The following is a 24,459-nucleotide window of genomic DNA, read 5'->3' as shown; positions in this document are numbered from 1 at the left end:
AAATAGCACGAATGAGTCGTGCAGCTTATTAATCGTGCTATATTCAAAGGAGTTTAGTTCTCAAATGAAACCGAGAGCTAAACTTCCAGAATTAGATGGCGAGGACAGTCTTCATCTCCGGAGTGGAGTTCTCTTTTCTCCCGATATATTCTCCGCTGCTGATGGCTGAGATAGTTAGGCCTTAGAGAGAGGCTCGGGAGCCTGCGCCCTTGAAAGCCAAAGAGCTTAATTCGGAGTCGGGACGTCCAACCTGGAGCTGTTTAAAACAGCAGTTTTCTGGACATGTCATCGGCAGGAGCGAAAAGCAGGAATAAAAATTTACTCCGGTCTTCCCTCCACCTCCCCCTCTTCTGGAGGCTGGGAGGGGAGATAATTCCTGGGATGGCAGCGAGCTTGTCCTCACTCAAGAGTTTGTTAAGGCGCTGCGCCTCGGCGCTGCGGAGCCCTGGCTGTCCCCAGGGCGAAGCGGACAGACAGGCAGGCAGGCGGGCAGAATTCGAAGCGACGCTGCAGCCAACGGCCTCTGACTTTACAGCCCCCTGTGCTGACCGTCTTCGGAGCTGCAGGAACACGTAGCCCCATCTTCGGCACCTATATACTCCTCGGAAGTAAGTTCCGCAGACTTCAGTGGCGCTTTGCTTTCAAGGCAAATGAGCAGAGAAAGTAGTTCTAGAGTATGTCTCCCTTTTTTTCTGACGAAAGGACACGAATATTTTCTCTGTTTCTCATTTATATTTCCCCTTTCTCCCCCCTCTTTTTTTTTTTTACATCCAAGACGTTCTCAATAAAACCCTATCAAACGCACCGACGATATACAGTGTGATGTGCCCATTAATTAAGTCAGTGGGGCAACGCTTCAATATTTGTGGGTGTGGGTGTATGTAAGGTATACTTTATATACTGCGGCCAGCTCATATGTCTTTGTATCACCGAGCACAACAAAGCTGCCTGGGAATTCCAGTGGGAAACTCAGTATGAAATTGTGGCACCCAAACAACAACTACCCCCACCCCCCACCCCTGGGGGCGGTGGATTATGCAGGACACGTTCCTTTGATTTGACTATTTAGTAGTTTCCTGGGACTCCCCCCCCCTTACACTGTATTTCTACAGTCTCTTTACTCTGGACTCCGGAATCAAAATCCCGAAGCACGAGACATTCTATATTTTTCCGCAGAAGAAAGAAGGAAAGACCCCACCCCTCTCCAGCTTTAATTCTAAGTCTAGAATTTTGCAGAAATGGCGAGAATTGGTCGTCCTAGACTGCATACACGCAATGCATGTAAAGCACACTCAGCTACCCCAAGAATGATACCCTGAGAAGCGTAGATTGTTAAGGCTATTGCTACGTGTCGCTCTGCGAGGGTTAAACTACAGTTCCCAGGTTCTTGGTGTGGGTGGGGATTTGCTTTAAATGTACAGCGTGCCAAATTTCTTTAGGACGTGCAGTCGAAGCGCTTTCCTGGAAAGCGATCTATTATACACACGTGAAAGCAGGTCGATTTTTAGACCGCAGAGCTCGGCAGATCCCCTCAACTTACAGAAGTCTCCGTGAAAAATACCCTTGATTTCAAAACGAACGTGGGAAATAGTTTCTTCGAAGGAACTCAGGGTTAGAAAAGTCTGTCTCCCTCTCTCCGCAACTCCTGCGTTCCCACTGAGGCTAAGCAACTGCTCCCCAACCCCCAGCAAATGCAGGTTGTTTTATTTTAAATTTACTTCTTTCTTAAGAGGGGGGGGGGGAGAGAGTGCTGCCCTGGTGCAAATAGGCAGCGACGCCTCTCTTATTATTTCCACCATCCTCACAGCGTTGCTATTATTTTCTTTCTGAAATGGGACTTCGTTTATCCCAGAAAGTCAGAGGTGGAAAGCATAAAGGCGGCCGCCCTGCGGAGTTGAAAGGGACCTCTTGTAATTCGATTTGCCCAACGCCTCCTAATTTCACGACGTCTAGAAGAGGGAATCGGGCTTGCGCCTTGGGCCCGCGTTCCTTCGGCGCGCTGGTTCCCCAACCCCGGGAAAAACCACTGCCAAGGACCCACTTTAATGGGAAGACTCCATTCACCCCACTCTACCCCCACCGATCTACTCTGAGCCCCCACCCGCCCTCCGGACCCCGAGCACGTCGCTAGCCATTAGGCTGCCTGCGGTAATTACCGTCCGGGTAAGGTTCACTGCAACAGGCAGACGGCGATTCCTGCCTTCAGATTTTTATTTTTATTTTTTTATTCCCCCCCCTTTTTTTGCAGGAGGGGTGTTGGGAACATTTATTAAACCCAGATGATCCTCGGGGTTTGGGGGCCATAAGGAAACGATTTACAATTAAGCCAATTGGAACCGAAATGCAGTCTTTTTCAAAATTTTCTTGCAGGTGTAAATAATGTTTCCTTCAAGGGACGGGGCCGTTCAGGTGCCCCTTTGCTTTGAATGTCCCTCCTCTTTCTCCCTCATTTGGCCCAGCTGATCTAAAGGCAACCCCACCTTTGGGACGTTCGTTTCTCGAAGGGACGTCTCCGATATAATTTTCACACACCTGCAGAAGACCCATCTAGTCCTCTCACACATTAAGTCCTAGTCCTCCCGAGCTGATCTTAAAACACGCGATTTTGGACAGAGGGACCCGTGGGTTTCAATGGAGCTTACTTTCAAGTAAGTGTACTTAGTTATTATTACTTAGGTATTATTACTGATGCTATTACTTCATCAGTGTGCATGGTGCTTTATAATTCCCCCCACCGCTTGGGTGCTTGACTGGTATCCACTAGGATACCATTATTGTGGGTCAAATTTTATAGCGCTCCCTTCCAGCTAAGGTCAAATGGCCCCTTCCCTGTCGAACTCCCAGCTACTGAATACGTAATAATAATAATAATAATAATAATAATAATAATAATAGTAATTCAAACAGGCATTTTAATAGTATTTTGATTTTATAGAGTTTATTTTAAAACTCTTTTTTTCTTTCATTGGGGACAACTGAGACTCTTGTACGCCGCTTAGAGAAGACAGTCATTAAGTAGTGGACAAATGTGCCAAAATAAACAAACAAATAAAGTCCAGTAAGATAGGTCTGTGCAGGAAGAAGGCTGCCCAATTAAACATTGCACACACAGAAAGAACAGAGGAAAAGAAGGGAAACTGAGGCAGAGGGCTGAGCATGGAAAGAATATGGATTTATCTGAAATACAGAATTATTTGAATCGCACAACCATGAGTTTGTTTACAGTAGGTTATAGTGATTTAAGAGTGTTGAACAAAGGAAGGGGTGGGTGGGTTATCACTCAGACTCCAGAAAGTACTTTAGCAATCTCCCCCTTCCCCTTACACACACCATGTTAAAAGTTGGGCCTACCAAGTTGCTTTCCAACTAATATGAACTGAGTGAATAAAAAAGCAGCCAAAGAGCAGACTCCTATGTGCCTTTACTTTGGAGTAAGCCACAAAGACACATGGGGTCTCCATGCATAGGGGATCAGACATTGAGGAAAGAATGCTTAAATTCCTAGGCTCAAGTTGCCTAAGTTCTGAAGAACTTAGGAAGGAAGCCAAACATCTTTACTAGTTTGCTTTGGTACCAAGAACCATAAACTTCAAAGTAACTTTTAATATATTACAGTTCTTTCCCATGCATCACCAGGTCAATCTCAATGTAATGCTCACCACAGCCCTGTGAGGTAGGCTCTGGAGAGAGAAAGAGCTTGTTTGACTAGCACAAGGTCACCCAGGGAACATCCATCAGGCCTGAGCCAGGATTCAGACCTGCTGCACCAGGATCAACAATCTGATCACTTTCACTTAGCTGTAAGCTAGCCAAGGATGGTGCCCCAACTCAGACCATGCCTACTTGTGACCATCATTTAAATAAAGCATCTCCCTCTTCGGACACCTCAAAGTATATTGTATCTGCTGTTGTCACACTAGAGCTGGTTGGGAGTTCCGGCTTAGCCTTGTTCCTTTTGAAAGCCTGCCATGATTTTACTCTGTTGTTCTCCATTTCATATTACTGGGTTCAAATTGTATGTTGGAGGCGATCTGCAGGTGGAGAGAATTGCTGTTGCTCTTGGGTCCTGTTTGTTGGTTCACCATAGGGTATTTTGTTGGCTGCTGTGAGAGAACAGGATGCTGAACATTAGATGGGCCTTTGTCCTGGTCCAGCTGGGCTCTTTTATATTCTTCAAAGGGTGTTGGGGAAATAGCCTGAATATAATAACCAAGCCGCAGACTGAATAATGGAGATGAAGGGAAGTTTCCTCATCTAGACTCATGGTGGACCTTAGCTGGTGCTGGGGGTGGAGCAGGAAAATGGATGCAATTTGACACAGATCTCACTGAAATCAAGATGAGACACATCATTTGAACCCCAGATGCTTCAACAACCAGATTGTAGACTGGGAGGAAGTGAGGCCTAGCAAGAGGAGTCTTTGGGGTAATTCAGGAATGGTCAGGGATGGGATCCTTTTCATGCTAAAAGGAGATTGGAGGTTCTGAGACAGGTTAGCTACCCCTAATGTTGCCATCTGATTACACTGTATGCACTTACACAGGACCAAAGCCCAACACAACAGAGTGGGACTTACTTCTGAGTAAATATACATAGGCCTGTGCTGTAAAACAGCCCATCTTTTTCTCAAAAGTTTCCCAAAAGAGATTTTGGGGGTTGGTTTCAGGAATATCCTTCCTTGTCTCTCAACTTTATTTTTTGCCACAAAAAGAATATATATATGGTACACAACACATACGTTCTTTAAATTACAGGAAACTAAAGAATGAAGAAATGGAAGAATATTCTCAGTACATTTTCATAGAAATTGATGTTAACTCTGTGATGTAAGTCAGGAGGGTGAGCAGAGTTTCAGCTCTGAAGGGGATCTTGCAGAGGTTAAGTGCTTTGTCCTTGCCCCAACAATTCCAGTGGGAAGAAGATAAGCAATGCCTGCGATTAATTCCCTTCCCTCCCTCTCTTTTTGAAAGGATGAGCTTTAAAAGGGCTTAATTTGTTTCCTATCATGCCCTTAAATTCTCCCTGCAAATCTAATAAACAAACAGCTCTTGGGTTACACACTAAACCACTTCCCATTTTTCTGGGTGGTTTGTCAGGGCTCAGAGGTTCACTTACCATTAACTCTGAGGTGGAGAAAAGATAAATTTCCCATGCTGGTCAGGTTAGTCAACCACCGCTTTGATAGTGTCTGATGTGGCTGGAGTATGGCCCTCCAGACCTCCCTATCTGGCCCTTGGAATTCTTAGGTTGCTTAGGCCACACCTCTCAGTAACCCAGCTTCCTATCTGGACCAGCTGGAACGCACCCTTGAACTTCCTATTACTGAGGAAAGACAAAATTGACACTGGTCACCCCGCCCACCTTTGCCTCTGGCCCCGCCCACCGCTGGGATGCAGCCTTCGGATGGTTGCCCAGAAGAAGCGAATGTGGCCCATTGGCTGAAAAAGGTCATCTACAGGCCTCAGTCAGGGTAACAGAGGAAAGAGCCTGCTTTGGGAGAGACGGGCTGAGCCTGTTGGTCTCTTGGGCTCTTTGCAGGTCTTTGATTCTCTGACACAGATTGTTGAATTCACACGTGTAGAAGACTGGGGCTCCATTGAGAGAGAGCTGGCAGTCTCTGTGCTTTAGGACCTCTGTGGTTTTTCTATAGGAGTATATACATGTCTAGGTCTAAAAATTCACACCAGTGAATAATCTTCAAATATACTCCTTTCTCTGCTTTAAATATCAGAGCTGGCCTTTCTACCGTATTGTGAACTTTATCCCCACCCTCAGTCAAATCTCTTCCCTATCACTAGAACCTGAAAGGGACTTTAAGCCACTGCACTGAAATCAACCGGAGCTTCCCCACGGAAATCGGGGGTTATGTGTCGCTACCCTCCGGACCCCTGTTCCATTAGCCCAGATCTGCGCCTTTTCCTGCGCGATCCTAAGCGCATTTACACGGAAATAAATCCCGCGGAGGGCAGGGTGGCTGGGTGGGGAAGGCTTTCTCTAGAAGATCCTGGACCTTTGGCTGTTTCAGAGTTCGAGGGACGTGGAGCCGGATGCTCACATCTGCTGAGAAGGCTCTTGTGTGTGCGTGCTTGACTCCCCACCCCACCCCCCTTTTAAGTTCATTACATGAAGAAGCATCGTCGTTCCGGATTGCACCGTCCTGGGCGGTTATCTCTGCCAGAGCCTGACATGTACAAACACTCAAACAAGCCTCTGAAGGCTACAAAGCCTCGGAAAATCCGGAGGAGCCACATAAAAGCGAAGCTAAGTAGGAAGTGGTGTAAAAGGCCTTGTCGTGGAGTTGGCCTGCCCTCCCAGATGTTCTGCATAAAAATAAGAAAAATAAAAATAAAAAATCCTTCTTTAATGAGGGTGGAAGCCAGCGGTGAACGCTGCGTGAACCGGGGAAGGCGGGTCGGTGGGGCACAGATGTTGCAGCGCGCAGGCGCAATGTCAGCAACAGTGCAAGGGGGGGCTTCCCTGGCTCTGCCCATCTCACCTGCTCTTGCAGAACCTTCGTCCGGCTTCTAGAATCCCCTGGGGGATTCTTAGTCCGCCACTGGCCGCTGGAGGGCGCCCCAGCGGCCCACAAGACGCGCACGTACACAGCACGCTGCACCTAGCAAACTTTCCTTTCAACACCCATAAACATTTTATTAGTATGAATCCAGGAGAGAAAAAAACCTGCCATTCCTAGAGGAACAGCAAACACCTTTGGGAGAAGAATTGAAGTCGGGTTTGTCAGGGTGTGTATTGGAGGCCTTCAGCAATGGCTGTGGTGGGGTGCGGTGCGGTAAGAGGAGGAGGGAAGGCGCAGCTGATCTCTCAAAAGACTTGCCCAAAAGTTTTGGGGGTAAACCAAATGTCTCCAAATCAGAAAATGGGTTGGGGGCGGAGGACATGGCCCCTCAGAGCCCAAAGAAATCAAGAGGGGTGGGTGGGGAGGAGTCAGCCAGAGTCTCTAATCCCTGAGGTGCGTGTTGTTTCAGAGTTAAGTTTAATTCGCAAAAAGCGCATTAAACCTGACTCTTTGTCGACATCGATGTTTCACTGTGACGTTCTAGTATGAATCAGGCTGCAATCCTATGCACCCGCACATCAGAACACCGGGAGACCTCTGTTGATCAGGCCAATGGCCCATCTCATCCAGCAACCTGTTCTCGCGGGAACGAGCAGATTCCCCGACGGGAAACCCTCAAGCAAGGACGACAGTAAGAGCACTGTCTCCTCCTGCGCTTTCCAGCGACTGGTATTCAGACGGATTGCTGCCTCTGGTCGTGGAGGAAGAGCACAGTCTCCGTCGGGGCTAGTAGCTATCGATAGCCTTCTCCCCCATGAGCTTGTCCAATCCTCTTTTAAAGCTGATGTCCATCACTATGTCGTGGAGGAGAGAATCCCATGGTTTAACTACGTGTTGTGTGAAATAGTACTTTCACACGCACCTGGAAGGAGGCAGTTAGCATCACAGTAATTCCATTGAACTCAGTTAGATTTATTTCGTGGTAAACTTGCTTATTCGACTTAACCACCTTCCTCCTCCTCCTCCTCCTCCTCCTCCTCCTCCTCTACTACTACTAAAATGTTTATTGGGCAGCAGAAGATGGTGTAGGGAGCACTCAACAAACCATATTGGTTTCAACGAAGTTGGACGTCCTTAGTTCTCTCCAATGGAATTTGATTTCATGTACCATTGGGAGGAAACGGGGTACATCTCCATTGTAGCTCAACTCATTTCCCAGCTATGCCTTGTAAACTGGGCTGTGAACAGATCTCATCAGTTCCAGAGGCTGATCAGAGATGGAAAATCTTTTCCCTTTGCTATTCCCACATCTAACCAGTCCTTCCCTTAGTTCCCATACCTTCCTAGTCAGTGCAGAAGTCGTGTATGGGTTGGGACCCCATTGAAATGAATGGCCTCGGCTAACTTTGCCCCATTTGTTAACAATTTCAATGGGTCTGCCCTGATTAAAAGTTGGATACAATGCTATGTGTCTGTACACATACACACAGCAGGTTGCCTGGTTGGAGCAGCAGTAGCAGCAGTAACACATTCCAGAAGAGTGGCCTCTGTTCCTTGGCTGCAGGAAGAAGGACAAAAATCCTGTGACACTGGAAAGGCTACAGCCCTAAGGAGAGGGCCCTAGCTCAGTGGCAGAGCATCTCCTTTGCATGCAGAAGGTCACAGGTTCAATTCCTGGCTTTTCCAGGTTGGGCTGAGAGAGACTCCCTGCCTGAAACCATGGAAAGCCACTGCCAAGCACTGTAGAGTGAGCTAAATGGACCAATGGTCTGACTCAGCATAATGCAGCTCCCTGATTTGCTATGTTCTAGTTTCCTAACTATGGTGGGTAGGATCTGGCCTAAGTTAACTGAACTTTGCTCCCATTGAAATCCATTGAAATCAGTGAGACAAGTAGTTAGTTATGACTTAACATGGCCCCATTGAGATCAATCACAATTTCTTTCCCAGACTGAAACCTCATTTGGAGGAGGGAGGAGCAGGACTCTAGTAAGCAGGGTATACAAAAGGATCTGCTTTGTAAACACCAGGCAATTCACTGTTGGATTCAGATGTGGTTTGGAGGGCAAATCAGAGAAGCGGGGTAGAATACCAATACAAACTGGGTTACATCAATATACTTGAATTATTCTCTTTGTACAATCCAATATTTATTGATGATGATGATTGATACTGGGTTGTACCAATGTTAGACAGTTGTACCCAATGTTAGACAGTTAGTGTAGACCCACTGCAATTAATCACAATTATTAATTTGGGCCTGTTAATTCCGAAAGGTCTACTCTGAGCAGAATTTAGTTAGATACATCCCATCTACTCCCCTAAAGAACTCAAGGAGATATGATTCTGTCTCCTGGTTTCTGATCCTTGCAACAACCCTGTGAGGGAGGCTTGGGTGAGGGACTGACTGTATAGAGGTCGCCCTGTGAGCTTCTTGGCTGGGACAAGAGGATTCAAACCAGTCCAGAGACCAACACTTTAATCAGTACCAATGGCTCTTGGTCTCAGGATAGGTACCATTCACCAGGTCTAATGCCTGAAACGTATCACAATTGCATGTTCCAAATGCTTAGGCATGCAGAATTGTCATTGTAAACAGACTTGCTTCTCAGCCAGCAGACTGAGGGATTAGCTAATGCATGCAGATCTTAACACTGCAGATGCGAGTTGTAGTTCACCTACATCTGTAGGACAGTCCAGCTGGGGGAATGTGGATCTATGGGAATGCACCCTCCCACCTGAGTCTCTCCCCCCCCACACACTTAAGATAGAGATGAGGGACCTGTGGAACACAACTCTCAACATCCCTGAGCCATTGGCCATGTTGGCTAAAGGGGGCTGATGGGAACTGTGGCTCAAGCATATTTTCACCAGCCCTGTGCTTGTGTAAGTTAAAGTGTGGAACTTGCTCCCACAGGAGGCAGGGATGGCCACCAAAGTGAATGGCTTTAAAATAAGGTAAAGGTAAAGGTACCCCTGACCATTAGGTCCAGTCGTGGCTGACTCTGGGGTTGCGGTGCTCATCTTGCTTTATTGGCCGAGGAAGCTGGCATACAGCTTCCGGGTCATGTGGCCAGCATGACGAAGCCGCTTCTGGCGAACCAGAACAGCGCACGGAAATGCAGTTTACCTTCCCGCCGGAGCGGTACCTATTTATCTACTTGCACCTTGATGTGCTTTCAAACTGCTAGGTTGGCAGGAGCAGGGACCAAGCAACAGGAGCTCACCCCGTCGCGGGGGACTCTGCAAATTCATGGAGGAGAGGGCTATAAAGATGGACGACTGTGCTGTATCTCCACAGTCAGAGGCTGAATATCAGCTGCTGGAAACCACAGGAGGGGAAAGGGCTCTTGTGCTGGGGTCCTGATTGCAGGTTTCCCACAGGTATCTGCTTGGCTGCTGTGAGAACAAGATGGAGGACTCGATGGGCTTGATCCAGCAGCAGGCTCTTCATATAGATTTCGGGGTGGAGAGAGAGGGAGAAGGGGGGAGAGAGAGAATTTCACTCAGGGTATGTTTCTCTTGTAAGACAGAACCTTATGTGACAGTAGCAGCCGCCTAGCCAACGATTCTGCCTTTCTGGAGAACTCTCCCTTACGTGGGGATCGCACCTTGTCTGTATCAATATTAATACATTTTCAGCAGCTCCCTGCTTTCTTTCTCCACCCCCACCCCCGCCGCTTCCAGCGTAGGAAATGCAACGAAGGGACACCAGGAATAAGCATCTGCCCCTTTTGTTTGATGCTCATTTAGCCAAATTGACCGACCGGATCTGAATCCACCATCGAGCTGGCTGGCGTTTACAGAACAGATTCAATGTCAATGCAATTTTCTCATCTCCTGACTACGAGAGAGCCCCCGCTTTCCCCTCCACCAATTAGATTTCAATTTAGGAAACAGATACAACTGAAAAAGCTTTAGACATCTTTAAAAGCTTTCTTTCTTTCTTTCTTTCTTTCTTTCTTTCTCTCCCTTTCTCAAGAAATATATAACTTCTCCTCTCCCTCCGTCTCTCTCTCTCCCCCCTTTCAGGGCAAAACTCTTTCTTCTCCAAGTTCATTTTACTTGATCGATGGGAGAGGTCATTTGGTCCATAATTAGGTCAATAAAATCGATGTTTATTCCTCTGATGGGCCTGAAAGCTAATAAATTCTTCCTCCTGAATTTGCTGGCCAGGGTGGTTTAAAAAGACCCCAAACCTTTCTTTCCCCAAACCTCCTCCCCCTCTCCGCCGCCCGCCAAACACAACTCCGGCTTTTGAAGTGATGCAAAAGAAAAAAAAAAAAAAAGAAGAAGGGAAAAAAGGCGGGGGGGGGGAACCGTCCTGGACTGCTTAGCGGTAATTTCTCCCAGCTCTACAAGGCGCTATTTGTATTTCGGTACTTTGTCTAGCCAAGAAATTTTAAACCCAAACTGGAGGGCTACCCCCCCCCCGCTCAAAGAGTCAACTGCCCCAAAACCAACAATTTGCAACGATTTCAAGAACCTGATATCTCTCTTGGCTTTTTAGATAAAATCCCCCCTTGCGCTCTCTGATCTCATTCTAAGCTTCTTCCTTCTAAAAAAATAAAAAATAGAAAAAATGCATTTTAGGAGACTTTAATTGGGGGGTGGGAGGGAAGGGAATGGGGGCTTGCAGAGATAAAATAAAATCGTATTAACTCTGAGGAAGAGAGGTTCTTATGGAGGCTTTGGAGGGAGGGGGCGTCTGTAGATTTTTTTCAGGCAGGCGAAGGAAAACACACACACACACAGAGTTCCTAATAAGATCAATATGGGGGGGGGGGAAGAATCTTAACAAAGGTTTCGAGTGGGCTAAAGACCTTTGACATGCATTGCAGATTAATTGGGCCTCGTGAAAAGGAGGGAGGTTAATTAGTCGCGAAATGAATCAAACTAAACATTTCGGTTGGATTGTCTCCGGCGCTGGGTTTGTTAGGGGGCGATCGGGGGGGATCAGCTTTTGTGCGGGACAAATTGGAGGCGAGTAGCGTGGTGCGGCCCCGACACGGTGGGTTTTGTGAACTGGCGACAGCTCTGGTCCCTGGGGAAAAAAAGAGAAAAAGAGACACACACAGAGAGAAAGAGGCAGGGGAAGAAAAATAAATAAACCTCATTATCTCATGTCTGATCGCATCCTTGGGTGAAAGCGCTTAATGGAGAGTGACGCACACAATCTCTCTCGTAGACACACAAGGCTCTTCTGATAACTGCCCCCAACCTTTGTCCAGCCCTTTGCAAAACCAAATGTTTACTTACGAGTAAGCCCCACTGCCTGCATTCCAACTTGATCCCAGGTAAATGCAACGGAGCAGTTAGATAAACCGCTTTTAATATTGTGTTTTGAATGTTGTGACTCGCCCTGGGACCTAAGAGTGAAAGGCGGACTAACAGCAGCAGCAATTCAGACTCTGCAGTCTGAACCTGTGTGTGGTTCCACCGGATCTGTGCTTAGAATCCACTGCACCTGGGCTTAGGATCCAGCTCGGGATGCGACAAATCTACGGCACTTGATGCCATGGAATACCTTTTGCGTGGAAACGTGTACTGCTTCACTTCCTTCAAAATGTGGTAAGACAGCCTTGCTGCATTTTCACCCCTTTGCATTTTGCTGAACGGGACCCTGGATTTATGCCCTAGAGTCATCATGCCCGGACAGCACCGCTGGCTAAACGTGGAAAGTAACACCATTTACGGGAGGCGTCGCAGCGGTAGAGCTTTGCACATAGAAAGTCCCGCGTTCGATCCCTGGCACCTCTCCAGGTGCCGCTGGGAGAGACCCCTGTCTGAAACCACGGATAGCCGCTGCCAGCCAGTGCTGGGAATACTGAGCTAGGCGGACCAATGGTCTCATTCGGCGCAAGGCAGCTTCGTTTGTTTGTGTTCTATCACAGCATACATCCATCAACTCACCGTCTAATCTCACGGGGGAAGTCAGTGGATATGAATTTTTTTTGGGGGGGTGGAGGGGGAAGAGGGAAGGATTTGAAGTTTATACGATTATGAACGGTGTGGAGAACGTGGACGAAACGTTTTCTCTTTCTCTTTAGCGCGGTGTGGTTGGCCGCCGTGAGAACAGGGTGCAGGATTAGATGGGCCACTGGCAATGGCCTGATACTGCAAGGCTCTCCTTATGTTCTTATGTCACACAGTGACAGTGATTGGCAGAGGGCTGAGGTACAGGCAACAGAAGCGAACAATGCATAACGGAAGTGCACTGATCCCATTGTCCCAATTTGATGCCCGCCGGTTTAGAGGGTTTGGGACGAGTCAAATGAATCTATGAACGGAGTTCTGTCTATCATCTCTCTCTCTCTCTATCTATATATCTATATCTATATCTATATCTATATCATCTATATCTATATATCTATATATCTATATCTATATCTATATCTATATCTCTATATCTATATCTATATCTATATCTATATCTATATCTATATCTATCATTATCATCTCTCTCTCTCTCTCTCTCTTTAATACACACCTATGTATTAGATCTATGTAGATCTAGATTTAACTCTACCAGATACTGAAGAAGTTACTGAGGAGAGAGTGATCATCTTCGTGTCCCCCTCGTAAACTTCCCTGAGGCACCTGGGGCAGGATGGACTTTTGGTCAGATCCAAAGGAGTCTGCATGTCTAAAAAGGTCTCAAGGCAATGAGGCATCAGACTTAAAAAATGAAAAAAAAAAAGAATCTAACAAGCAAATTGTGTATACCACTTGCTCAAACGGAAGACCTCTAAGTAGTTTACAAAAGACAATCCAAAATATTCAGTAAATATGCCAGTAAAAGCAAACAGTACACGCACACGCACATTCATGATGTGAAAAGCAATTACGCATTCTAAGATTACACTGTTAAAATTGTATGTTAAAACTAAGCATCCCTATTTGTATATTTCGATCTGCCTATCTGTATCTGTAGTAATTATAGAAGAGCGATTTCCTCCTGTGGAACAACGACGAGGAAATGTTAAGATAAGACCGCCTGCAACAGATATTTCTATGAGACAGAAAGAAAACGTCATTTGGAACATTTTTTCCACAGGTGTGAATTTCTGCAGCTTTCCCCTTACAGTTCTCTACTCAGGAGTAAGTCCTACTGAATTCAACAGGATTTACTGCCAGGTGAGATTGCAAGCTAAATTGACCACTCTCTACTAAAACTCTATTAAAAATACTTTAACCCTTTGATAATCCTAATAAATTATGGTTGGAATCCAGATTGGAGTCATGCTTAGAAGAGGTTCACTGACACGAACGTTATCCTGATATCAGTCAGCAAGTTTAACTAACAGAGCAACCCAGACTATGTCTACTCGGAAGTAAGTTCTACTGAATCTAACAGGTCTTACTCTTAGGTTAATGGGATTAGGAATGCAGCTTTAGACTGGATCTAACCCAGTTTTTACAAATCGCCTTTCTGCTTGTGGATACTGAAGAGGATGCATGATTTGAAAGCATCATACAACTTCATTTAAAAATATTTGTTTTTTGCGTTTATATCCCACCTTTTCCTCCAAGGAGCTCAAGGTGGCATACAAAGTTCTCCCCGGCGCCTCATTTAATCCCCACAACAATTCTGTGAGGTTGGTTGGGCTGGGAGGCAGTGATTGGTCCGAGGTCACCCAGTGAGATTTATTGGAACCTTGCTCTCCTGCGTCCTGGTCCGACACTATGCCACACTGCCTCTGCAGATATTATGTTAAATATATATGCTAAATACGCTTAAATCCAAGTTACAGGCAGCTTGGCGCTGCAAAATGAAGACCTAGAAAGTTAGTCTTCTCTTCTCTTCCCTTCTCTTCTCACCCAAATTAGCAAGCACTTGTAACCGTACAGTCCACTGCAAACTATGCCTTTCTCCCGATCCAACCGTCCCCTCTCTGCGTGGATCGGTTTGATCGCAACGGAAGGGTCTCCCCGCTTGTCCGTGTATGAACTTCCTTAGGGGGACAGAGATCCCTAAGAGCCTTTCCAGGCTATGTATTCTCCTCCTTCCACAGGTGCTAATTAAAATAGAGACACGGGGGGAGGGTGTTTTATCTTCACCCGCTGCTGCTGTGAAGGCAACTTAGCGCATCTCAGGCTTTACCCAGACTTGTCACTGACAGGGGCAATCCTGAAGGGTTGTATCCAACTCAGGTTCTGTTCAGGAACGAACCCATTGAGAGCAAAAGGAAGGTCCGTAGCTCATGGGTAGAGCATCTGCTTTTCACACAGAAGGTTCCTGCCTCAATTCCTGGCAACTCTCAGGTAGGTCTGGGATAAACCCCTGCTAGAAACTCTAGGAAGCATCTACCAGATAGTGGGCAGGCAATGTGGAGCCAGATGGACCAATGGTCATCACCATGAAGACACTACAGGAGGTTGGACTAACTAGTGTCTAGTGAATAAATAAAATTCAATAAATAAATAAATATACTGCATTTGTTTTATTTTATCTTTATTTTGTTAATAGCCATATAGAAACTTTTTTTGAAAAAACAACAACCAAATCCTGAGCTTATATAAGTAAAAACCATGATATATAAACAGATGCATAGAGCACTAGGATTTGGTCTTGGATTAGATTCCTTACTGGATCACTACACTCATTGATTCATTTACTTACTTAAGTTCCTCCCCTCCCCACCTGTTTCTTACACGGATTCACATAAAGGGGCTTGATATATATGAACGAATTGCATACCCTATTCAGTTCTATACCCCTTGCTCAGATCAAGCATTGCCCCCTAGGGCTGGTTGATTCTTCCAAGGTTATAATTAGAACTTCAGGGGAGCTGACCCTTTTCTGTAGCAAATCCATTATAATGTCACCTTATATGCCATCTTGATTTTCCATTCCTAAAAAAAGAGAGGTGGCAAATGATATGGCTTTATAATGGATGGCGGTTGGGGGTTTTTGGCATCACAGCAGGGGAATCACAGAAACAGTTTTAAATGTGGGTTTTTTAAAATAAAAAAAATGGTGCACTTTGGAGTGCCTTAGGGAACACAAAAAATCCATCTTAATGTTCTGAATCTTAGTGGCAAGGACATGTAACAGAAACAAACAGCTGATATTTTCCTGTTCCCCTAATGTGTAAACAGTGATTCCCTACTGCAACAGGAGAGTTAATCCATAGGCCACTTAAGACAGTGTAGCTGGATTTAACACTCAGCAGCTTAAAAGGTTCTATGTGGAAGCTAGTCTCATTGAACTCTGTCATGGTGATAAGGATGTAAGTGTTGAAAGTGGCAGAGATCCAGTCATGGCTGGTGAATCACACACTGATAATACACTGTTTGTTAGGGAGTTGGAAGGGACTGGATCAGGCATCCCCAAACTCGGCCCTCCAGATGTTTTGGGACTACAGTTCCCATCATCCCTGACCACTGGTCCTGTTAGTTAGGGATGATGGGAGTTGTAGTCCCAAAACATCTGGAGGGCCGAGTTTGGGGATGCCTGGACTGGATAAAGGAAAGGGGAAAGGGCACAACTCTTGAAAAGTTATTATTATTAAAATTAATTTATCAATTGCCTTCTAAACCAATGTTTCCCAACTGGGGGCCATATGGCCCCCTGGCCCCTCCCCCAGGAAATTCCAAGGGGGCACAGGTGAAAATCACATAAATGTGTGGCCACAGCACAAGGCTAGGGGGCCACAGAGGGAAGTGAGAAGAGAAGGGGGGGGGAATCATAAAAAAAAATAAAATAAAATCCTGATTGGCTGGCTATCTGCTTGGCCAATCACAAGTGGGTAAGGGGGGGCAGCCCACCAGGGCCTAGCAGTCCCTTTTCACCAGTACAGCCTGCAATGCAGAACCCGCAGGTCAGGTAAGTGTGGTGCTGGGGTAGCAATATGTAGGGCTGGGCAAGCTGGAGTTGTTTGTTGCTGCCCAGTGCTGAGCCAGGTTGCAGCCTGGGCCTAACTCTGCAAGGCTCCACCCACTGCCTGGTGAATCAGGACTTTTGGATGTGGCTGAGGGGTGCAGGGCCTGCCGGCAGCATGGGGTAAAATCCACCCCGACGCCTAGTTGAGTGGGGTTGTCTGGTGTGGCTGGCTTGCATCTACAGTGGTACCTCAGGTTAAGAACTTAATTCGTTCTGGAGGTCCGTTCTTAACCTGAAACCGTTCTTAACCTGAGGTACCACTTTAACTAATGGGGCTTCTCGCTGCTGCTGTGCCACCACCGTGTGATTTCTGTTCTCACCCTGAAGCAAAGTTCTTAACCCAAGGTGCTATTTCTGGGTTAGCGGAGTCTGTAACCTGAAGCATCTGTAACCTGAAGCGTCTGTAACCTGAAGCATCTGTAACCCGAGGTACCACTGTAGTAAATAACTGTCAAATAAATAACTCAGAAGAAAGCCATACTGAGTTTAGTGGGTCTTACTCCCAGGTAAGGATGTGTGGGGCTATAGTGTTTTATCTAGGCACCCAGGGCTCTTCTGGATGATAAGATCCTTTTGCCCCAGGTCAGTGAGGACAACTTGCTCTTAAAATGTATCCCATATATACAGAACTCCCTGTGCACCTTTTGGACTGCATCTGTAAGTTTCCCCCTCTGTGTCAAAAAAACTGGGGTCAAATAAGTGTTGTTTACTTTTTATAATACATGGAAGTATGGATCTTCCTTTGGAAGGTTCTGCACTCTCCTTCCTTGAAGGTTTCTTAGCCGAGGTTGGATGGGCATCTGTCATGGATGCTTTAGCTGAGTTTCCTACATTGCAGGGGGTTGCATTAGGAAGATGACACTTGAGGTCCTTTCCCGCTCCACGATTCTATGTTTGTCTGCTTCAACAATATTTCATTATGTTCCTATCATTTTATGTAATTGTATTTTGTATAAATTATAAAAAATATAAATAAAACATGTTCTATTTACAAACAAAACCTTTAAATAGCTACCTTTCTACCAGTAAGAGGGGGGCATGGGCATGGCCAGGGTTTTTGTTAGGGGGCAGGCTTTTGTTGGGGGGGCAGAACCTCTGAATTGTATTGATTTGTACTGATTTGTACTTATTTGGAGGGGCAGCTGCCCCCCTGCCCCCCTGGCTACACCCATGGGAGGGCACAGGAAAGGAACAAGGTTGGAAGGGGACCATGTTAGAAAAAGGTTGGGAAACACTGTTCTAAACCACCCTCTCAATGTGATTTACACATAAGGTCATTAAAAACAGTTAAACACACAAAAACAACAAATCCATTTAGAGCAAGACTAAAACCTCACTGAGCGGACACTCTTGGCAAATACCTGTTTATCCAGCTGAGAAAGCCTGTCAGAACAAAAACCTTCTTCAGTTGTTTCCGGAAAGAGCAGATAGTGGGTGCCTGTCAAATCTCGAAAGGAATGCCATTCCACAGAACAGGGGAAGACACACTAAAAGCCCTGCTCCAAGGAACTGTAGAACAGACTTCTGAGGTCTTTGGAACTGGTAGGAGAAACCACAGTGACTTATACTGGGTGCATAAGATGGCCTCTCAGGTAACCTGATCCACTCTGATTGAATTCAACATACGTCCTTGACTTTTAGGTAAACATGCATTAGACTGCAATGCATATCAACATCTAGGGGGCAATTAAAACAAGTGATTTAACTTTCTTCTCTTGAAATCTGTAGAGTGATTGGACACATGCTTTTCTCACTTTTAAGAATGTAAGAAGAACCTGATTGATCAGATTAATGGTCCATCTAGTCCAGCCAGGGCTGGCCCACCCATGAGGCACAGTGAAGCAGGATCCACAGGGGAAATAAATCCAGCCACCAAGGAATGCATTGACTGCTGCTGCTGCTGCTGCGATGGCAGCGATGACTGCAGTATGCTCCTTGTAGGCCAGATCTGCCACCTCCTCAGCAGCCCCCACCCCTTGCCGCTTCTACAACGAATAGGAGGTGCTGTTGGTCTCCTTCCAACCCTAGGGAGGAAATGGCAGGTGCTGTTATTCAGGGTCTCCTGGGTTCTGCAACTGCCTGGCATGATTCATTCTCACGATGTCCTTTGATTCCCACTTCAACCATCTGGTAAGGTTGATTTAACCTCCCCCCCCCCCCGCATGTGTTCCTTCATTCCTTGCCTCATTCCTGATGTAGATCTACACACACCCATTCTTCCCTGTGGGCTCACACCATTTATTGGTTCACTTCAGGTGTCAAAATGTATTGGGCTGCCCCTGAGTTCAGCATCCTGTTCTCCCAGTGGCCAATCAGATGCCCCAATGGGAAACCCGCAAGCAGGACCTGAGCACAAGAGTGCTCTCCCCTCCAAAGTTTTCAGCAACTGATATTTGGAAGCATTGCTGCCTCTGACCAGTATGGAGCCAGTATGGTGTAAGAGAGCCAGTGTGGTGTAGTGGTTAAGAGCGGTAGTCTCATAATCTGGGGAACCGGGTTCGCGTCTCCGCTCCTCCACATGCAGCTGCTGGGTGACCTTGGGCCAGTCACACTTCTCTGAAGTCTCTCAGCCCCACTCACCTCACAGAGTGTTTGTTGTGGGGGAGGAGGGGAAAGGAGATTCTCAGCCGCTTTGAGACTCCTTTGGGTAGTGATAAAGCAGGATATCAAATCCAAACTACTACTACTACTACTACTCCTTCCTCCTCCTCCTCCTCCTCCTCCTCCTCCTCCTCCTCCTCCTCCTCCTCCTTCTTCTTCTTCCTTCTTTCTTCTTTCTTCTTTCTTCTTTCTTCTTCTTCTGACCATGGAGGCAGAGCAGAGCCATCCTGGCTAGGAGTCATTGAATGATAGCCTTATTATTTCCCATGAAATAATGTGTTGGACATGTGAGTGCATATTTATGTGTGTGTGTGTGTGAGAGAGAGAGAGAGAGAGAGAGAGATCTGTACATCTGTATAAATTATCTTTGTAAATTCCCTATCAGGAACATGTTCCAGGTGAGCCACTTAATGTTTAACGTGAAATAACTCTTCTCCCACTCCCCCGCCCCCATTTGCTGAGGACCTATCAAAAAGAAAAGATGGGGGTACCCATGACAAAATGGATTTATATGTGTACACAGAGGAGACAAGAGGGTTGGAATGACACTTATTTGCTTTGCCTTAGCAAACAGTTGATTGGGGAGGGGGGGTTGACTTGAAGGTACACCATAAAAACCCACCCTGCGGGGAGGCTTATTCTTAAAACAAGACCAAAAAAGAGCACCCTGCTGGGTTTATTTGCTCTGAGTCATAAATGGGAGCCCTTCAGGTGAGGAGGTGCTGGGAGGCTGGAATGTCAGGAGAGATTTACACCTGTACCTTATAGCTGGGATTGACAGCCCTTATAGCCTACAGAAATGACCACTGGAGACAGGCTGTCTAGGGCGAAAGCGGCAGGTTAACTTGAAGAGGAACTCGGAGCAAAAAGGGGAGATTACCCAAACTGATATACACACTGTTTCCTACATCAGGAGTGACTCCTCAGAAGTGCTCCCCCTCCCCCTCCTTGCAAGGCATCCTTTCTGCACCATCCATGAGCACTTAGAATCCAAAGCACAAGCCACCTTAATCTGGTGTAGGGAAAAAAAGCACCATCAAGAGTCTTGTAGCTAACATTCTTTTGAAAATGGCATAGAATTCCATGGACCAGTGTCTCTAATCAGGTTTTAAGGTGCTACAAGAGTCTGGATGACTGCAATGTGCTCTGCATGGGGCTGCCCTTGGGAGTTCAGAAGCTCCAGCTGGTGCAGAATGAGGAGGCCATACTATGGGTGGGGGCATCTGGCTGGGAACAAGCAACACTATTGCTAAAGCATCTGCACGGGCTGCCTATCTACTTCTGAGCTAGGTTCAAGGTCATTGTATTAAGTTATAAAGCCCTGAACACCTTAGGTCCAGGGTACTTCAAGGACCACCTGAACCTTTCAATCCCAGCTCAGTCACTGAGATCCTTTGCAGAAGTATTGTTACAAGAAGACACTGAATTTTTAGTGTCATGGCCCAGTGCTGTGGAACTCTCTGCCAATAGTTAATTCACTGAGCTTCTTCTGTTTCAAGTTTCATATGCCTGCCGAAAACATTTCTATTCCATCTGAACACACCTTTCCAGAATAGCTGATTTCCAACGTTAACATTTTTATATGATTTTACTGTACCATTTTTATGCACAATAATCGTAAACTGCTATTTGTTATGAATAACAGCATACACATTGTTCTTCTTTTTACTTATTATATTTTATTAAATTTCAAAAAAATCTCATATACACTCCGATATCGTGTTGGTTTTATTTGAAATCAGATGCATCTCCCAGTACAGATCCACACCTGGGGAATATGCTTTCTGCCTCCTACCAATGGACTCACCACCCCCAGCTAGTGCTTCACACTCAGAGGAAGCGGGGGGGGGGGATCAGCCTTCTTTGCCTCCCCTCCCCAACCTTGCTGACAGATGTTATCCAGATGCCCCAGGAATCCAGCCTAGGGAAGTTGCCTTCCTTATGTTGTGGGCGATGGTGGTGAGGGGTGGGGGGAATGAGATGAATGCATTCCTGTCTCCCCAAGGGCCTGTTGCCACCCCTTCCAGCCTGCTGAAACCCGCCTATCTTGTTGCTGTCTTTCTCTGATGGCTCTTGGAGCCGTGGGCCACTCAGCCCCAGGATGGAAAAGCTCACATGACTCTCTCCAGACTCAGAGACCCAAGAGGGCTCTTGAGAGTCAGCAGAGATGCCAGAGATTTGACGAGAGGGTTCAGGGTGATAGCTGGCAAACACCATCACTGGAATAGCTCTTCAGAATGAGGGTTACTAGTGGCGAAGGCTGATGTTTGGGTAGCCAGATGCAACAGGGGATGAGACACATTGTACAGAAGAAAGGGTCTCAGCAGTTGTAGCCTACGTGACCAGTTATACCTGCTGATATTCCATCTTTTACATGTCTGTTCACTGTCCTCTTTCTAGCCACTTTAGCTGCAGCCCTGCACCCAGACAGCAAGACTTCACTTCAGAGTAATTTCCAGAGGTGCAACTGTGTTGGAGCAAAGTCAGCCAAGAGACTTAGGTCACCTTGAAACAGCTGTGGTCCTTCAGATGTTGTTGGACTACATCTCCCATCATCCTTGATCTTTGGCCGTACTGGCCCAACATTCTTTCTCCATCCCAGCCTTAAAGATGAACAAATTTATTATGGCATAGAGTTGAATGTACAGTGGTACCTCGGGTTAAGACTTAATTCGTTCTGGAGGTCTGTTCTTAACCTGAAACTGTTCTTAACCTGAAGCACCACTTTAGCTAATGGGGCCTCCTGCTGCCGCCGCACCGCCGGAGCACGATTTCTGTTCTCATCCTGAAGCAAAGTTCTTAACCCGAGGTAATATTTCTAGGTTAGTGGAGTCTGTAACCTGAAGTGTATTTAACCTGAGGCGTATGTAACCCGAGGTACCACTGTACTACCAGAGTCCATTTCATCAGATGCATGAAGCGTGGTCTGCAGAAGGGATCCAGATGCAAAATAGGACAGGGCCCTATGCACCTTTAATTACTATGTAGAAGAGGGCACTGGGCAAGCAAACTCACCAGCTGAAATTCCCTCCTCTGTACAGTTATTTAAAGTGCAGGAGCCCTTCTCTCTTGTGTATCTACCAGTTGGCAGGTAAATGCAGGGTATCGGATGAAATGGGCTCCCTAGTTCAGGGGTGGGGAACCTCAGGCTCAGGGGATGATTTATATATTGGTACTTATTCATAGATGTACAAAAATGCATACCCATTACAAAAGTATCTTTTTATAATATACTAAGATAGGACAGCTACTTAGTCTAAAAAATAACAAAGCCAGAAAGAAGGGGGAAAAAAACACAAGAAAAGGAGAGACCTAAAAAAAAGAGAAAGGGAGAGAAAAGGGAATACAGTATTAAAGGTCTCTCTTTATATGACAGTAGTGTCCTGTTCTGGGGTCATGGGGATGCCAAAGACTCATTAGTATTTCTGCAGCACAGTCCCTGCAGGATCCCTATCTCCCATGACCTATAGCTGCCCAATCAGCATGAAAGGGGAGCTTTTTAGCCACCTTAATGAAGTCTTCTCACCCTTTGTGCCGATTGGAGCCAACCAGGTTGAAAGGAGGTGAGTCAGCCATGGAAGATTGGCTCCTAGGGTCATTCTGGAGAAGGTGAGCAGGAGTTGTTGCTCTGTATGCTCCAAAGACAAAGGCCCGTATAGTTAAAGCTATGGTTTTCCCAGTAGTGATGTATGGAAGTGAGAGCTGGACCATAAAGAAGGCTGATCGCCGAAGAATTGATGCTTTTGAATTATGGTGCTGGAGGAGACTCTTGAGAGTCCCATGGACTGCAAGAAGACCAAACCTCTCAATTCTGAAGGAAATCAGCCCTGAGTGCTCACTGGAAGGACAGATCCTGAAGCTGAGACTCCAATACTTTGGCCACCTCATGAGAAGAGAAGACTCCCTGGAAAAGACCCTGATGTTGGGAAAGATGGAGGGCACAAGGAGAAGGGGACGACAGAGGATGAGATGGTTGGACAGTGTTCTCGAAGCTACCAGCATGAGTTTGACTAAACTGCGAGAGGCAGTGGAAGACAGAAGTGCCTGGCGTGCTCTGGTCCATGGGGTCACGAAGAGTCGGACACGACTAAACGACTAAACAAGAACAACAACAACAACATGCTCCAATGCTAAGTATTTAGAAACACTGACAAACACCAGACGTTTCAGTTTCAAGAGAATGGTCTGCAAGTTCAGTGACGTACAATGGAACTTCACAGAAAACACCTTTAGTCATGCTGAAAGAAGATATTGGAGCTCTCCAAATCATTTGTCTAGGCACTCCAAATCATTTGTCTAGGCCAAATCATTTGCCTAGGCACATTTGTCATGTGTAGCCACACGGCTACACATGGAGATTTGCCTTGATTGTTGCAATGCATTCCTAATTATTATTATTGCATCGTTCTCACATTATTGTGCAACATTAGAAGCAGAGGTGTCTGTACAGTAAAGGGGCATGGCTGTGACTATCATCTGGGATCCTGAAGTTCTAAATGTGCCACCACACTGCTGCTATCTGACCCAAGAGACTCTGTCCAAGCCATGCCCTGGGATCACAACCTTCATGGGACCTGCTGTCCACATCCTCTAGTGATTTTACCTGGCTAGAATCTGCCTTTTAACAACTACGTGAAAGAAGTGATTTCATGTAAGTGACACCTGTTGAAATTGATAGGATTTGCAAACTGGTTTCCCACCCCCACTCTTGAAAAAAATGATTTTTTTATTAACTTATTTATTGATACTTCTTCATAGATATGCAAAAATACATACCCATTACAAAATATCTTTTTATAATATATTAAGATAAGATAGCTACTTAGTCTAAAAAATAGCAAAGCCAGAAAGAAGAAGAAAAAACAAGAAAAGGAGAGACATTAAAAAAAAGAGAAAGGGGGAGAAAAGGAAAAGAAAGGAAAAAGTACAGAAAGATAGAAAAGAGTAAAAGGACTCCTGGCTCTCTGTCCTGCAGCTACATATAATATTCATTCCTTAAACTCCAATCATTCTATCTCTTATAAACCAGTATAGTTGCTGGTGATTATTTTTGCTTTGTGATGTTTGCATTAGTATGAGTGCATGTATGATTTAGGCCAGACTGGCCAGAAAGCAATAAACATATTTTCACTATTAATACCATCTCATCGTAGCCTGTGTGCTCGCTCAGTCTGCTCTCCAGGTGCTAGAGCAGTTGATGGGTAGCTTCAAGGTTCTCCCCCCACTCCCCCTTCTCCTGACATTTTTACCTTCAAACTGGACCAGACAGAGGGCCATCCTTGGTACAGTAGGGCATGCGGCTACTGCAGGGCTTTTAAACAGCCCTGTTGCAAACATCCTCATGCCAGGTTGTCTGCAAAGGGTTTTTAGACACCATCCCTGTTTTTTCCTTCAAAGCACAGAGGTTTGAAGGAGAAGTGAGAGGTCTGCGTTTGAAGGGGCACTGGCCACTGGC

General features: G+C 46.0%; 1 long non-coding RNA gene across 2 annotated transcripts; it reads left to right on the top strand.

Moving 5' to 3' along the window:
• The first annotated feature begins 29 nt into the window (after positions 1-29).
• Positions 30-5,065, top strand: LOC128403440 (uncharacterized). Of its 2 annotated transcripts, XR_008327954.1 has the most exons (3): positions 30-608; positions 2,371-2,648; positions 4,755-5,065. It is a non-coding gene; the product is annotated as an uncharacterized LOC128403440 (long non-coding RNA). The 2 variants fall into 2 exon arrangements; XR_008327953.1 differs by lacking the exon at positions 30-608 and having other exon boundaries at positions 1,705-2,648.
• Positions 5,066-24,459: the final 19,394 nt, after the last annotated feature.

This window comes from Podarcis raffonei, chromosome 16, assembly GCF_027172205.1.
Source record: "Podarcis raffonei isolate rPodRaf1 chromosome 16, rPodRaf1.pri, whole genome shotgun sequence".
NCBI classification, from domain to species: Eukaryota; Metazoa; Chordata; class Lepidosauria; order Squamata; family Lacertidae; genus Podarcis; species Podarcis raffonei.
The sequence above is the reverse complement of the archived record's forward strand: the minus strand, read 5'-3'. Positions and strand labels throughout refer to the sequence as shown.